This window comes from Lissotriton vulgaris, chromosome 2_1 (genome assembly GCF_964263255.1).
Source record: "Lissotriton vulgaris chromosome 2_1, aLisVul1.2, whole genome shotgun sequence".
NCBI lineage: Eukaryota > Metazoa > Chordata > Amphibia > Caudata > Salamandridae > Lissotriton > Lissotriton vulgaris.
Window position 1 is genome coordinate 1739061258 of NC_141687.1, and position 14334 is coordinate 1739075591.

Below are 14334 nucleotides of genomic sequence, written 5' to 3' on the forward strand. Positions count from 1 at the left end.
ATAAAAGGTGGATAGAAAACTAGGCCCAGAACCATAGCATAGAGTGTGAAAAACAAGATTGCCGCGCCCATTGCGACCACGTGGGTAAGTTTGCGCACGATTTCCCGAGAACACGCACTTTGTCAGCGTGAACAAGTAGTTGTGTTCCCGAACATGACTTGCACAACGCGAACACGTTATGCGCGACCCGGAAGAGAAAATAGGAAACGCGAGTGGGCGGGACAATTGAAAAAACATGATGGCCGCGCCCATAGCCCACCGCATGGGTAAGGTCGCACGCTACAATCCCCCGAGCATGCAGAGAGCGCCCCGAACATGCACAACACGCTCCCGAGCAAGAAAAACGGCTCGCGAACGGGTCCAGCAAGCTACTACGCATGCTCGCGAAGCTACACGAAGCTTGCGTAGTGTGAGAATGTCTTCGCGTAGCGTGACTACGCGTACTACTCCCAGGGTTATTTACAATGGGGCAAAAACGGCACAGATGAGTGACGCATCTGTGCCAAAAAGGCGGCGCATTGCTGGAGTTGCGTCGCAAGCTCGATACAGCTCCAGCTAGGATCGGGGGTGCCCTATCTGTCCAATGCTGCGTCAAGCCTTACGCCTGCTTCAAGCAGGCGCAGGGTTTTGACACAGCATTGGCCTAAAAGTGGCTAAGTGAAATCTTGTAGATTTCACTCAGCCACTTTTAGCAGGTGTTCCTGTGCAGGAACGCCCCCCCCCCCTGCGCCGGAATGCCTCCTTATGGTGCAGGACTTTACAACGTGACGCATCTCCCAGATGCGTCACGTTGTAAATAACCTGCATCATGGCGCGTCTTTTGCACCGCCGCTGCGTCACAAAAGTGATGCAACAGCAGCGTAAAAGAGGCGCAAGGGGCTTGTAAATCTGCCCCTTATTTTTTAGACAAATTTTGGCCAAGTCTGAAATTAAATACGTGGGTCCTGCATGTGGTCTGGGTCTCCCATCTAGCACTGTGTGAATACAAGTAAAGCCTCCTCTGGCGTTATGTTTGTATATAAACGTACAATATCGAAAGTGACCAACAACTGCGGTCACTTTCGAATATTGAATCTTCAATTTTAGCGATAAAGTCCATGGAGACCCTAATGTAAGCTTCTGTTAAAGGAACAAGTGGTTTTAAGAACACATCTATGTATTTGGCCAGTGGTTCCAATAGGGACCCACATGTTGCAATGATGGGGCGGCCTGGGGGATGGCTTGTGTCCTTGTGGACTTTAGGCAAAACATAAATGTTAGAATTTTTTGTGTAGTCATATTCAAGTAGTCATAATTCTTCTTACAGATATACCCTTTGTTTAAAGCTTTTGTAGTAAGATGCAAGATTTGGGTGAAATGGCAGGCCTGAAACATGTTTAAAGGGTTACGTAAGTGGGTGGCACAATCAGTGGTACAGGCCCATTAATAGCATTTCATTTACAGGCTCTGTGTGCCTTTAGTTCCATTTCATTAGGGACTTGCAAATAAATTAATTGCACCAATTGAGTGAAGCCAACTTCATCATGTTTAAAGAAGAGAGCACAAGTTATTTAGCACTGGTTAGTATTGGTGAAGTGAGAAAAGTCCTAAACACCAACATAAATGGGTTGGGAAAACTGGAGGGTGAAGGTGAACAGTTTAGGAATGACCCTGCAGAAAGGGTGAAGTCAAACAATATCAAATATTAGTTCTCTTATGTCACAATATTTAATTGCTAGGCAACTAAAAATGTATATTTGGCACAGGTTACTCCAACACCTACTTTCAAGTCTGTCCTTTCGTTTTTTGATGGCAATTCATCATTTGGTTAGAAGCGTTCATCACAAAACATTTTTTTACTTGGGTTAAAATTGTCCTCCAATTCAAATATTTCATATTTTAAATGATTTGCTGAAAGGAGGATACTAAGGTTTAGCTCTGTATTTGCATATGCCTGTCAGAGGTGTTTCGGCTTCAAGCTGTCCAAAATACTCAAAATGTTTTATCTAGGAGTGTCACTCTGCCTTCGGGTTGCACTGAAGAAGTCTCTATGCTATATGTTAGCAGAAAGAGCTATTTCTTTAACATAAATCAGGAAACTAAGTAAATTATAGAAATAATTAACATTGTTAACAGATTACATTTCGATAATTCTATTGCTTATGATCTCTTTCTGGTGTCAGAACGTGCCTGTAGGTGGAAATTGTGATGGGACAATTTGTCACAACAAGCTAATGCTTGCCTCAGAATCCTACAACGACAATAAGTTCACAAAGTTGAATCCCAACCAGACACACTGAAGATTGTAAAACAGCAAAGGTCATTTAAGTGACTGCCGAAAAATTGGGCTATCGTGACCGTGCTACATGTTGTTTTCAGTGTAGAGTAATTATGGACTTGAGATGTAAAATCAATATATGGTTAATAGTTCCACACAAAATATAGTGATAAAGTTGGACTTTGCTTCTGTAAATTGTGTCATAGTCTGAAATATTGTAAAATGTAACTACTTCCCTTTTATAACTTCCTTTAAAATCCGTGCAATTTTGCTCAGGTATTTTACTGTACAATGTACAATTTCACGCCATACCTGCACCTGAAGAAGGATAACCCTTTGCTTGATGGATGCAGTATGTAAACGGTTTACCAACACTAAATGTAGGCTGCCCCACTATACCTCACCTGGTTGACATCCACGAGTACTGGCATCCATAGAAGCTTCACCACAGACTACCACCATCTTCAGGGGTATAGCCAACATTGCCAGAGTAGGAAGGGAGAAAATGAATTAAAATGTCCTGCTGCCAATTGGCATGAAATTGGTGCATGTGTCTGAGGGGCATTATCTGGAAGAAATCGAGATAATGCTGTTATGAGCAGTTTACTCAACCACAATATATTGTGTTGTGCCTCACCTTGACTCAAAATCAACTTAACCTCAGATACCCTGGCTGATCCTTGATCGGAGATTCCTCATGAGTCCATAGTCTCAAGGAGTGGCGGCTCACTGAGGGAGTGCTGCGGGGTGGTGAGGCGGGGCAGGGTTGGCAGGGTGGGGAGTACTGGACTCTGACATATGACCAACAAGAGCTGCTGCATCGCCAAGTTGACGATGCAGAGAGCGCAAGGTAAATAGTTTTATTTATTTAATTACTTACTTTAGTCCTGTCCGTCGTATGTGCGAGTCCACTACCCCCGCTATGCCCCTCCCCCACCCACCGCCTGCAGCACTCCCTCGGCAAGCCGCCACTGGTCTCAAGATATTCTTCATAAATTCTTGTCTCTTCCAAGGAGGTCCAAAGCTGTTTATCAGACACTCTCATGTGGTCCTGCAAGCCGTCCACTATTACGGCGTTTGCGCACCTCTGTGCTTACGCTTTTCCTAAAAGTCAGTGTTAGATTTTTTACGCACATGAAGTTCTTTGTTCTTCTTGTGTATTAATACACACCATCTGTTTTATTTAGCACTATCTGAGCTATCGATTGGTGCAATCCCTCCTACATCAATATCTTATTGAAAACACTGTTGGAAATCGTGCCTGGCGAGTTTATGAAGTTTTGGACTACTATGATGGAACTTATCATGGCTCCACGAAAATTGAAAATACAGAGGACCTGATTACACATGTCTCATATGTTTGAATGAGTTGGATTACATTAATGGTGAATCTTACACAGAGAATTCCATACACTGGTAAACCTGTGATGTTAGGAGGGTAGAGCTCAATACGTTGTGAATAAGCCTTGAGTAAGCCAACATAAGGCGAAACGTGCGTCGGCTGTGGAGCATTGTCTTTTAACAGAAATGAAGTCTGAATTGTCTACACAATGTCCGGTGTTGCCTAGCCCCCAGCAGAGATAGTGCCTAAACGGGAAACAGGCAGAAGTCAGGCAGAGCCTGACTGTGGGCGGTGACGGCCAGCAGGAAAGATGGAGCCTTGCAGGCTCGCTGGACCCATGGAAGAGGACCGGCGCCTTGCGGCTCCCTGCAGCTGCACCCTTCCTGTTTGCAGATTGGCCCTGCGAAAGGAGAGAAACCTCGGTAAGTGGGGCTTGAAAGACACTGTTGGCACCTGCCTTCATGTGCAGCTACTGCGCCAGATTGCGGGTAACTGCAATGAAAAGAGCAGAGAGAGGCCCGGTGAGTGGGGCCTGCCCCGCACACTGTTGGTGCTGCAGATGGCGGGCAGCTGAAACATTTGGGGCATTTCTGTTCCAAGGAGAGACAAGGGTGAATTGCACACTTGCCCCCCAATTGTGTTACGAGCCCGTTAGGGTCAATGTTCTACTGCATCGGCAGCACAGGGGCTAGTAAAAGCCTTGTGAGGGGATGCACAGTGAGGATATCCCTCATTTGTTTAACAAAGGGATTGGGGGGAAGCCCCAGACAGGCCTGAAGGAAGGCCAGATGTCCTAGTGTTCTGCTCCATGGACAGAGTGAGGGTGTTGCCTACGTGGGGCCTGAAATGTCTGTGAGGATGTACTGCACTACTGCAGATAATGTTTTGCATAACTTGATATGTTAGGAAGTGCTATGATATTTATGCCTCATGATGTATGCATAATGAGTTTATCCTAAGTACATCTTGCCAGTAGTTAAGGTTCTTTCTTTATTTTCACTACTTGGGAGTTCTAATGGGTTTGACGGAGGCCCAATTGACCCTGCCTTGTATATAATCCCCGTGAAGTAATACCTAATGCCAGGTGGAACAGTGTATATATGTGATTGCGTTCTAATGTGTTTTATGAGTAATACAAAGGGCATTTTTTATATAGCCTTGTTTGGAGTTTCTTTTGTGCTCTGCCTTGGATGTCGCTGCTTTGTGGGTGTGTTTCACAAATGCTTTACACATTGCATCTTGGATAAGTCTGACTGCTCGTGCCAAGCTACCAAGGGGGTGAGCAGGTGTTATCTTCAGCGTGTAACTCCCTTGCCCTGACTAGAGTGGTGGTTTCCACCTGGCTTAGGTGCATGCCCTAGCCAACCAGAAATCCCATTTCTAACAATGCTAATGAAGAGCATTTTCCATCCAGTATCCCATCTCAACAAAGATTTTCACAAATGTGACCAACCACTCTACCACCCACAGAATTGCACTGCCTTGCTCTGTATTCATGCATGCATGGCATTTAAAACATGATGCACCCTCCACAATACCATTACCGCTAATTCCCTGCTATGCTTATATGTAACATCAAGACTTCTGTAGAAAAATAGACATGATTTGCATCTTCAAACTGTAAAAAAGGAACTGCAAAAACGATACTTCAAGCCTTCGATTCCTACCGACCAAAAATGGCATACATGCCTAGTTCTCATTTGGAGGCCACATATCCTGCAGTATCAGAAAGAGCTGAAGAATAGACTCTTCAGACACACATAGGTGTTTTATAATCTCCTTTGCCATTGTGTTTGAAGTGCAAACCTTCCAGAGAGCCTCGTCTATTGTGCAAAGTTCAAGTCCCCTTCATTCAGCAAGAACCTGTTATGATCCGTCTCCTTGCTCTATTCTACCCTCCCAGCTCAAATGTGTATTACAATCTGTCTTCAATGCAGCAATCCATTTTCATAGCTAGTTATTTTGATGGTTTATATATCCAATAAATACATGTTTATATACAATGGTCATCATATTTCGCGTCATTCAGTTATAGGTCCCTGAATTTCTTGTGACAATCTTTCATAAGTGACAAGACTATGGAATATTTTAAACCTTGAACATATCCTACGTGCCTGCATTTCCATACCCTCTTATAGGTGTCGTCAATTTACATGGTTAATAATTATTTGATTCTGGATTGTTATTTGGCTATTATATTAATTTGCATCAGTACAGTGGTGGATATTGTATTCAAGCACACCTGGTGCCCTCCATCTAGGCATGAACCTTCAAGGGTGCCTTTTTTCCCGGTGGGGCAGGTGGTATCAGGGTACTCTTTCATGTGCAATATTAAAATGAGAAACTGCTAATAAAATCAGCAAAAAGAGCGTGGTGGACGCCACGGGAAAGCCTTCTCGAAAGACGAACAAAGAATGACACAGACAGGCTAGTTTTTGTGTCAACATTTTGCCCCAATTCAAACGCCTTGAAGAAAGTGGTCAAACAAAATTGGCATCTGTTGCGCAATTTAGACCAATCATTCAATCAAGAGCCACTTTTTGCTTTCAAAAAGAACCACAGTGTCGCCAATCAACTAATCAGAGCTGCTCTCCCCAAAAAACCAAACCCAGATTTGAGAACGATGCTAAACTTTCCACCTATCCAGGGGCACCACAAATGCGGTACATGTACCTGCTGTGACACCACAATCGAAGGTTCGGTGTTTACTTATAACAAGATCAGTTGGAAGCATGAAAGGTTTTCCAACTGCAAATCACGCAATGTAGTGTATGGGATTTTGTGCCCTTGCAAATTAGCATACATTGGGAAGACCAATCAGGAAGTCCGCTTACGGATACAACAGCACAAATCCAGAATTCGGAACAATGTAGCTACAGCTCCTTTGGTGAGTCACTGGAAAGACAAACAACACAAAGAGACAGACCTAATCTGGACAGTCATCGCGAAAGTAGAAAGTGACACGAGAGGTGACAATCTTGAGGCAAAATTAACAAGAATGGAAGCAATGTTAATAGTCAAATACAACACAGCATTCCATGGGTTAAATGAAATGTCAGAAATGTACAAACTATAAATTCTCCACAGTTGCTTTTCAACATCAGCCAGTACACCAGCGTGCATAACTCATCAAATAGACAAGACAACTAGTTCTGCCATGCCAACCTTACACCAACTCAGATCATCTTTGACTGACCACCTTGTCCAATACACAACCGCCCGGAATAATGTTCTAACCATTGACTCAACTGAAATCAACCATTGGACTAACTAAACTGTCCAAATAAACATTAAGACACACAACTGCTCTGAATAGTATTCTAACCTTGGACGCCATCCGAGACCATACCCATGTATGCTCACATTGAAAACAACCCTCCGTGCACATGATGGCACATTCAACTTTGAATGTCCAGTTTGAAGCCACGCTCTCTCTGGCTGCCACCTCCAAATTTGCACCACTATGGCACAACGGACCTCGAGCTACTTTAAATATGCGTATCCCGAGTATACTCAAGTCATGTACATAGTCTGAGTGTTTTAAATTATAAACCACGTAGCGCCTTTGAAAAAGATAAATAAATAGTGAAATAACAAGAAAAATCTGAGCGCTAATCCACAAGCCTCGTAGCCCTTTAAATAGACGTAAACATCGAACTCCAGGCATCCGCCCACACTCCCGGGATCCTTTGCGGACCCGGAAGCGCTGCGCCAGACAGACGCCGAACGAGAGGAAAACGCTGTCCGTACCACTGAGACGACCGGCAACAAGGAACGCTGATCGGCACTGGGACAAGTTCGATAAGGTAGGACCCGCTCCAGCAATGCGACGTACCCGCCACGCAACCGTTCCTTCATAATTTCCCTGGTTTTAAGACAAAGTCTGTTTTCTCGGTTTTCTGCAGACTTAAACTTCACGCGCAGGCAACGCGTCCAAACGAGACTGAGTATTTAAACCTTTCGTGGACAAGATTCACGGACCTTCGGTTGCACAGGTGAGAACATATTCTCCCCTTCCAGCCACACGTTACTTGCAGACAATTAGTCAGACTCCCGGAATACTTACAATACCTTTCCGTCTTTCTCACAAACAGCCAGATTCCAACATCTCCTTTCAACACGGAGTCCGGACCCACGCATGTAAGCATGATTTGAACATCTGGGTGATGAGTGTGGTAGAACATGGCTTTATATCTATAGAGTGTGATGAGATTTATCACCATTTTTTCAGATGTGTTGGTGTCAAGGCAACTTTATCCATACTTCTGGTCCTCAAGTGACTGAGAGGTAAGAGACTTTAGCTAGTAGTAGGGGTAGTCAGTGTGGTCACATCAAATAGTTTACCAATACGTTTCCCCCTTCTCTCTCCACAGACCTTGGTCCTGATGAGAACTCATCCATCTATATGAGTTCGAAACGCGTAGACTTTTTCAAGCCTTAAAAAAACCAAAAAAACTGTGATACTCATGTTTGAAACGTTTTTGAAGAATATGATTGTTTTCAAGGCTTCTTTGTAAATCAAATGTATTACATTGTAGATACAATTTATATGTTCTTTGTTGTGTGTTTATATTTGTAAATAGCGTGGTTTATGAGTGGTATGATTGAATGTATGTAGTATTTGTGGTCTAAAAAAGTTCAAAAATTTCTATTTTGTGATAAAAAAAATTGTTTTCTTGTTTGAATAGGAAATCCTTTGTTGTTGTACATAAGGTCTTAACAAATTTTCGTTTGAAATTTCTAAATGGGTGAGATCTAAATACAAAATAAATATTTCTCTAAATAAAAGAACCCAATTGAAAAGGACACAAAGTGGTCAATTGCAACATTTGTTTCATGGTCAGATGTTCAAATCAAATTAAGAAAGTTAGTGATTGGCAGCACCTGCAATCTCCGTTGTTGTTTAGTAGCTTGTGGCAAGCAGTGCTGTTGGGAGCCCGAACCCAGTAGCCTTTTGTTTAAGGTGTTATTTGCAGACAGTGGTCTGTGTGGTCCCTCATCTCTGGAAATAGGAGAGGTACTAAGTGGTTAACTGTGTTTTGTTATTTGTTCATACCACAAAACAGGGAGCAGCGCTCCTTGTAGGTGGCAGCTTTCGTAACAGGGTGACCTTGTGTGTAGTTGGCTCGTTGTGTGTCGATTGGTTGTCAGGAGTATGAGTGACAATGAAACTTTTGCGTATTCGGAAGATCATATAAAAAACTTGCTAGCTGACCCACCCCTATTCGCTTCTGCTTCTCTGAGCGTCTCGGCACAGAACCAGAATGAAATAGACAAATTAACACGCCTGAAAAAGAAACAAATTCGTACTGATCTGCATGGTCATTTTTTGCTTCAGCACTTGAGAGGAGGCACCATTCCTACAGGATTACAGATCAAGAACGTACCTGTAATATTTACAGAAGATCCTATATACAAAAAGGGATACAGTTATATAGAGACAAAATGCAGTCGTGACCTGATGGTATTAACCATAGAGACTGCCCAAAGGCTTTCAAAAACACAATTAGAGGAAATAGAGGCACTGGAAACAGCAATCTCCACAAATCAATTAATTACAGATTCTAAATCATTACTGGAGAAATTACAAAAAGAAATTGGAGAGTTCAAGGATTATACGATCAACCAAAAAACTGTACAATTCGAAAAAGATAAAAAAAACTTTAGCTTGGAAAAAGTGTACCCATACCTACAATCCGATTTCTATTCCAAGCCGGATTCTAGAAAACATCTACAAGAATATCAGGGTAGATCATTTAACAAATTCACAACATTTTCAGATACATCATCAGCAAGTGGTAACGAAGGAGAGGACCCTCCACCAAGGAGAAACAACAACAGGAGAGGTGGATTCCAACAAAATCAAGGCTTTCAACAACAACATCAAGGACCTTTTTTAGGCAGAGGCCAACCCAAACCACGTGGAAAAACTCGCTTTGCCCCTCAAACATGGGAGATGTCAACAAGACGACACAATTACAAAAATTAACACCGTCACCAATTTTCAATTTGTCTAATAAAATCTTGACACCCGAGGAAGAAAAAATTCTAACAAAAGGTCTCACATTTGTCCCTACAAAATACACAGACTTCGTAAAATTAAAAACAGAAGTGATCGAATTTTGCAGAAAAATAAGATTAAAAACTTTCTTCATGGAGCAACCCTACCAACCAAGGCATGAAACAACAGGACTTAGAAATAAATCAACTTTCTGTCCTCCCGCAAACAAAATACCCAAGGAGGTCATCACCTTCGAAAGAACTTTACTATCATCAGTTATAGAAATGGAGAAAAAGAAAAAACATCTGAAATTCAATTTACCAAAAACAGAGTTGCAAGCTTTAAACAACTTAAAGACAGATACGTCGGTTATTATAAAACAAGCCGACAAAGGTGGCTCAATTGTTGTCTGGGACATAGAGCTATATAAAACAGAAGTCAAAAGACAATTGAATGATGAGACATGTTACAAAAAGGTCAACAAAGATCCAACCTTGGAACTGAAAAATGAACTTCACAAGATTATTGATGATGGATTCGAACAGGAATTTCTTGGGCAAAAAGAGTTTGAGTACCTAAAAACAAAATACCCTAGGACTCCTCTTTTTTATGTATTACCTAAGATACATAAGAATGAAAAAACGCCCCCAGGACGCCCAATAGTGTCTGGCTGCGACTCCTTATTGGAGCCTATCTCCAAGTTTGTTGATTTCTTTCTGAAACCCTTCTTATCCACAGTGAAATCCTATATACAAGACACAACGGATTTTATTCAGAAATTGATGACAATAAGGTTTGAAGAAAACTCTCAAGTAATGGTGACAATGGACATCACTTCACTCTACACTTCAATCCCGCAAGATGAAGGAATCTATGTCCTCAAATCATTTCTGGAGGAAAGACCAAGACCTCATCCAGTACCAACGGACTTCATCTTGAAACTGGCAGAATTCGCACTAAAAAAGAATTATTTTAATTTCGATGGAGATTTCTATTTCCAAGTCAGTGGCATGGCAATGGGGTGCCCTTTTGCCCCGGAATTGGCAGTTCTATTCATGGCCAAATATGAGGAAGCATTTGTATACAAGAACAATCCTTACATACGATGGATAAATCATTGGTATCGTTATATTGATGATATTTTTTTCGTATGGACTGGACCAATAGAGGAACTGAAAGGATTCCATGACTGGATAAACAACAGAGTGCCAACTATCAAATTCAGCATGGAATATTCGTCGAAAAAAATGCCATTCCTTGATGTAGAGGTGTACCCATATGAAGGACAATTGATAACAACGCTATACAAAAAACCAACCGATCGAAACAAGGCACTACACTTCCGAAGTAATCATCCTCGGAGTTTAAAAGAAAACCTCCCATATGGGCAATATTTACGCCTAAGACGCAACTGCCAACTGAAAGATGAATATTGGAAGCATGCGCAGAAACTCACGGAAAATCTACTATCACGTGGCTACCCAAAGAAACTGCTAATAAAATCAGCAAAAAGAGCGTGGTGGACGCCACGGGAAAGCCTTCTCGAAAGACGAACAAAGAATGACACAGACAGGCTAGTTTTTGTGTCAACATTTTGCCCCAATTCAAACGCCTTGAAGAAAGTGGTCAAACAAAATTGGCATCTGTTGCGCAATTTAGACCAATCATTCAATCAAGAGCCACTTTTTGCTTTCAAAAAGAACCACAGTGTCGCCAATCAACTAATCAGAGCTGCTCTCCCCAAAAAACCAAACCCAGATTTGAGAACGATGCTAAACTTTCCACCTATCCAGGGGCACCACAAATGCGGTACATGTACCTGCTGTGACACCACAATCGAAGGTTCGGTGTTTACTTATAACAACATCAGTTGGAAGCATGAAAGGTTTTCCAACTGCAAATCACGCAATGTAGTGTATGGGATTTTGTGCCCTTGCAAATTAGCATACATTGGGAAGACCAATCAGGAAGTCCGCTTACGGATACAACAGCACAAATCCAGAATTCGGAACAATGTAGCTACAGCTCCTTTGGTGAGTCACTGGAAAGACAAACAACACAAAGAGACAGACCTAATCTGGACAGTCATCGCGAAAGTAGAAAGTGACACGAGAGGTGGCAATCTTGAGGCAAAATTAACAAGAATGGAAGCAATGTTAATAGTCAAATACAACACAGCATTCCATGGGTTAAATGAAATGTCAGAAATGTACAAACTATAAATTCTCCACAGTTGCTTTTCAACATCAGCCAGTACACCAGCGTGCATAACTCATCAAATAGACAAGACAACTAGTTCTGCCATGCCAACCTTACACCAACTCAGATCATCTTTGACTGACCACCTTGTCCAATACACAACCGCCCGGAATAATGTTCTAACCATTGACTCAACTGAAATCAACCATTGGACTAACTAAACTGTCCAAATAAACATTAAGACACACAACTGCTCTGAATAGTATTCTAACCTTGGACGCCATCCGAGACCATACCCATGTATGCTCACATTGAAAACAACCCTCCGTGCACATGATGGCACATTCAACTTTGAATGTCCAGTTTGAAGCCACGCTCTCTCTGGCTGCCACCTCCAAATTTGCACCACTATGGCACAACGGACCTCGAGCTACTTTAAATATGCGTATCCCGAGTATACTCAAGTCATGTACATAGTCTGAGTGTTTTAAATTATAAACCACGTAGCGCCTTTGAAAAAGATAAATAAATAGTGAAATAACAAGAAAAATCTGAGCGCTAATCCACAAGCCTCGTAGCCCTTTAAATAGACGTAAACATTGAACTCCAGGCATCCGCCCACACTCCCGGGATCCTTTGCGGACCCGGAAGCGCTGCGCCAGACAGACGCCGAACGAGAGGAAAACGCTGTCCGTACCACTGAGACGACCGGCAACAAGGAACGCTGATCGGCACTGGGACAAGTTCGATAAGGTAGGACCCGCTCCAGCAACGCGACGTACCCGCCACGCAACCGTTCCTTCATAATTTCCCTGGTTTTAAGACAAAGTCTGTTTTCTCGGTTTTCTGCAGACTTAAACTTCACGCGCAGGCAACGCGTCCAAACGAGACTGAGTATTTAAACCTTTCGTGGACAAGATTCACGGACCTTCGGTTGCACAGGTGAGAACATATTCTCCCCTTCCAGCCACACGTTACTTGCAGACAATTAGTCAGACTCCCGGAATACTTACAATACCTTTCCGTCTTTCTCACAAACAGCCAGATTCCAACATCTCCTTTCAACACGGAGTCCGGACCCACGCATGTAAGCATGATTTGAACATCTGGGTGATGAGTGTGGTAGAACATGGCTTTATATCTATAGAGTGTGATGAGATTTATCACCATTTTTTCAGATGTGTTGGTGTCAAGGCAACTTTATCCATACTTCTGGTCCTCAAGTGACTGAGAGGTAAGAGACTTTAGCTAGTAGTAGGGGTAGTCAGTGTGGTCACATCAAATAGTTTACCAATACGTTTCCCCCTTCTCTCTCCACAGACCTTGGTCCTGATGAGAACTCATCCATCTATATGAGTTCGAAACGCGTAGACTTTTTCAAGCCTTAAAAAAACAAAAAAACTGTGATACTCATGTTTGAAACGTTTTTGAAGAATATGATTGTTTTCAAGGCTTCTTTGTAAATCAAATGTATTACATTGTAGATACAATTTATATGTTCTTTGTTGTGTGTGTATATTTGTAAATAGCGTGGTTTATGAGTGGTATGATTGAATGTATGTAGTATTTGTGGTCTAAAAAAGTTCAAAAATTTCTATTTTGTGATAAAAAAAATTGTTTTCTTGTTTGAATAGGAAATCCTTTGTTGTTGTACATAAGGTCTTAAAAAATTTCGTTTGAAATTTCTAAATGGGTGAGATCTAAATACAAAATAAATATTTCTCTAAATAAAAGAACCCAATTGAAAAGGACACAAAGTGGTCAATTGCAACATTTGTTTCATGGTCAGATGTTCAAATCAAATTAAGAAAGTTAGTGATTGGCAGCACCTGCAATCTCCGTTGTTGTTTTTTTCCCGGTGGGGCAGGTGGTATCAGGTGGTATCAGGGTACTCTATGAGGCACATATTTCTGCAACAACTATTTTCGGGTCTGCCTTTCCGTGATGCAGCTTTGAGGCTGATTTGCTTATCATTTTGAAATAATATTTACTTTTGTAATTGTAATGTGTTTTGAACTTGTCATTTCATTTATATTGTTCACATTTTTAAAGATTTCCTCAAAGGAAGGGGACTTCGTTTTAGCTCCATATTTGCATATGCCAGCTGAGCATTGACATCGGGTTCTACAAAATGCTCAACATATTTCATCTAGGAGAGTCACTATGCCTTAGGGTTGACCGGAAAAGTCTCTACTCCATATGTTTGAATAAAGAGCTGTTTACGTGAAACAAATTAACACTTAAGTACGATATGCAAAAAATTATTTTATTGATACGAGGGAAATCCTTGTATTTCTATAATTCTATATTCTATTGTCTATTTAATTGTGCGTTCTGAAGTCAGAACGTTCCTATAGCTAGAATATGGTTTGCAAGTTGTCTCAGTTTGTTAATGCGTCATTGCGTGCTACAAACGTTATTATGAAAAGTAGAGGTTCACATAAAATACAGGTTTAAAGAGAGACCTTGATTCTGGGAAGTGTGCCAGAGTCTGACATATCATAATATTTCACTGCTTTCTTTTAGCACTGCCTT

At 41.7% G+C, this 14334-nt stretch overlaps 1 protein-coding gene across 1 annotated transcript in view; it reads right to left on the reverse strand.

Moving 5' to 3' along the window:
- Window positions 1-14334, reverse strand: part of LOC147733211 (mucin-5B-like) — a 1334855-nt gene that overhangs the window by 787365 nt on the left and 533156 nt on the right. The window lies entirely within an intron of this gene.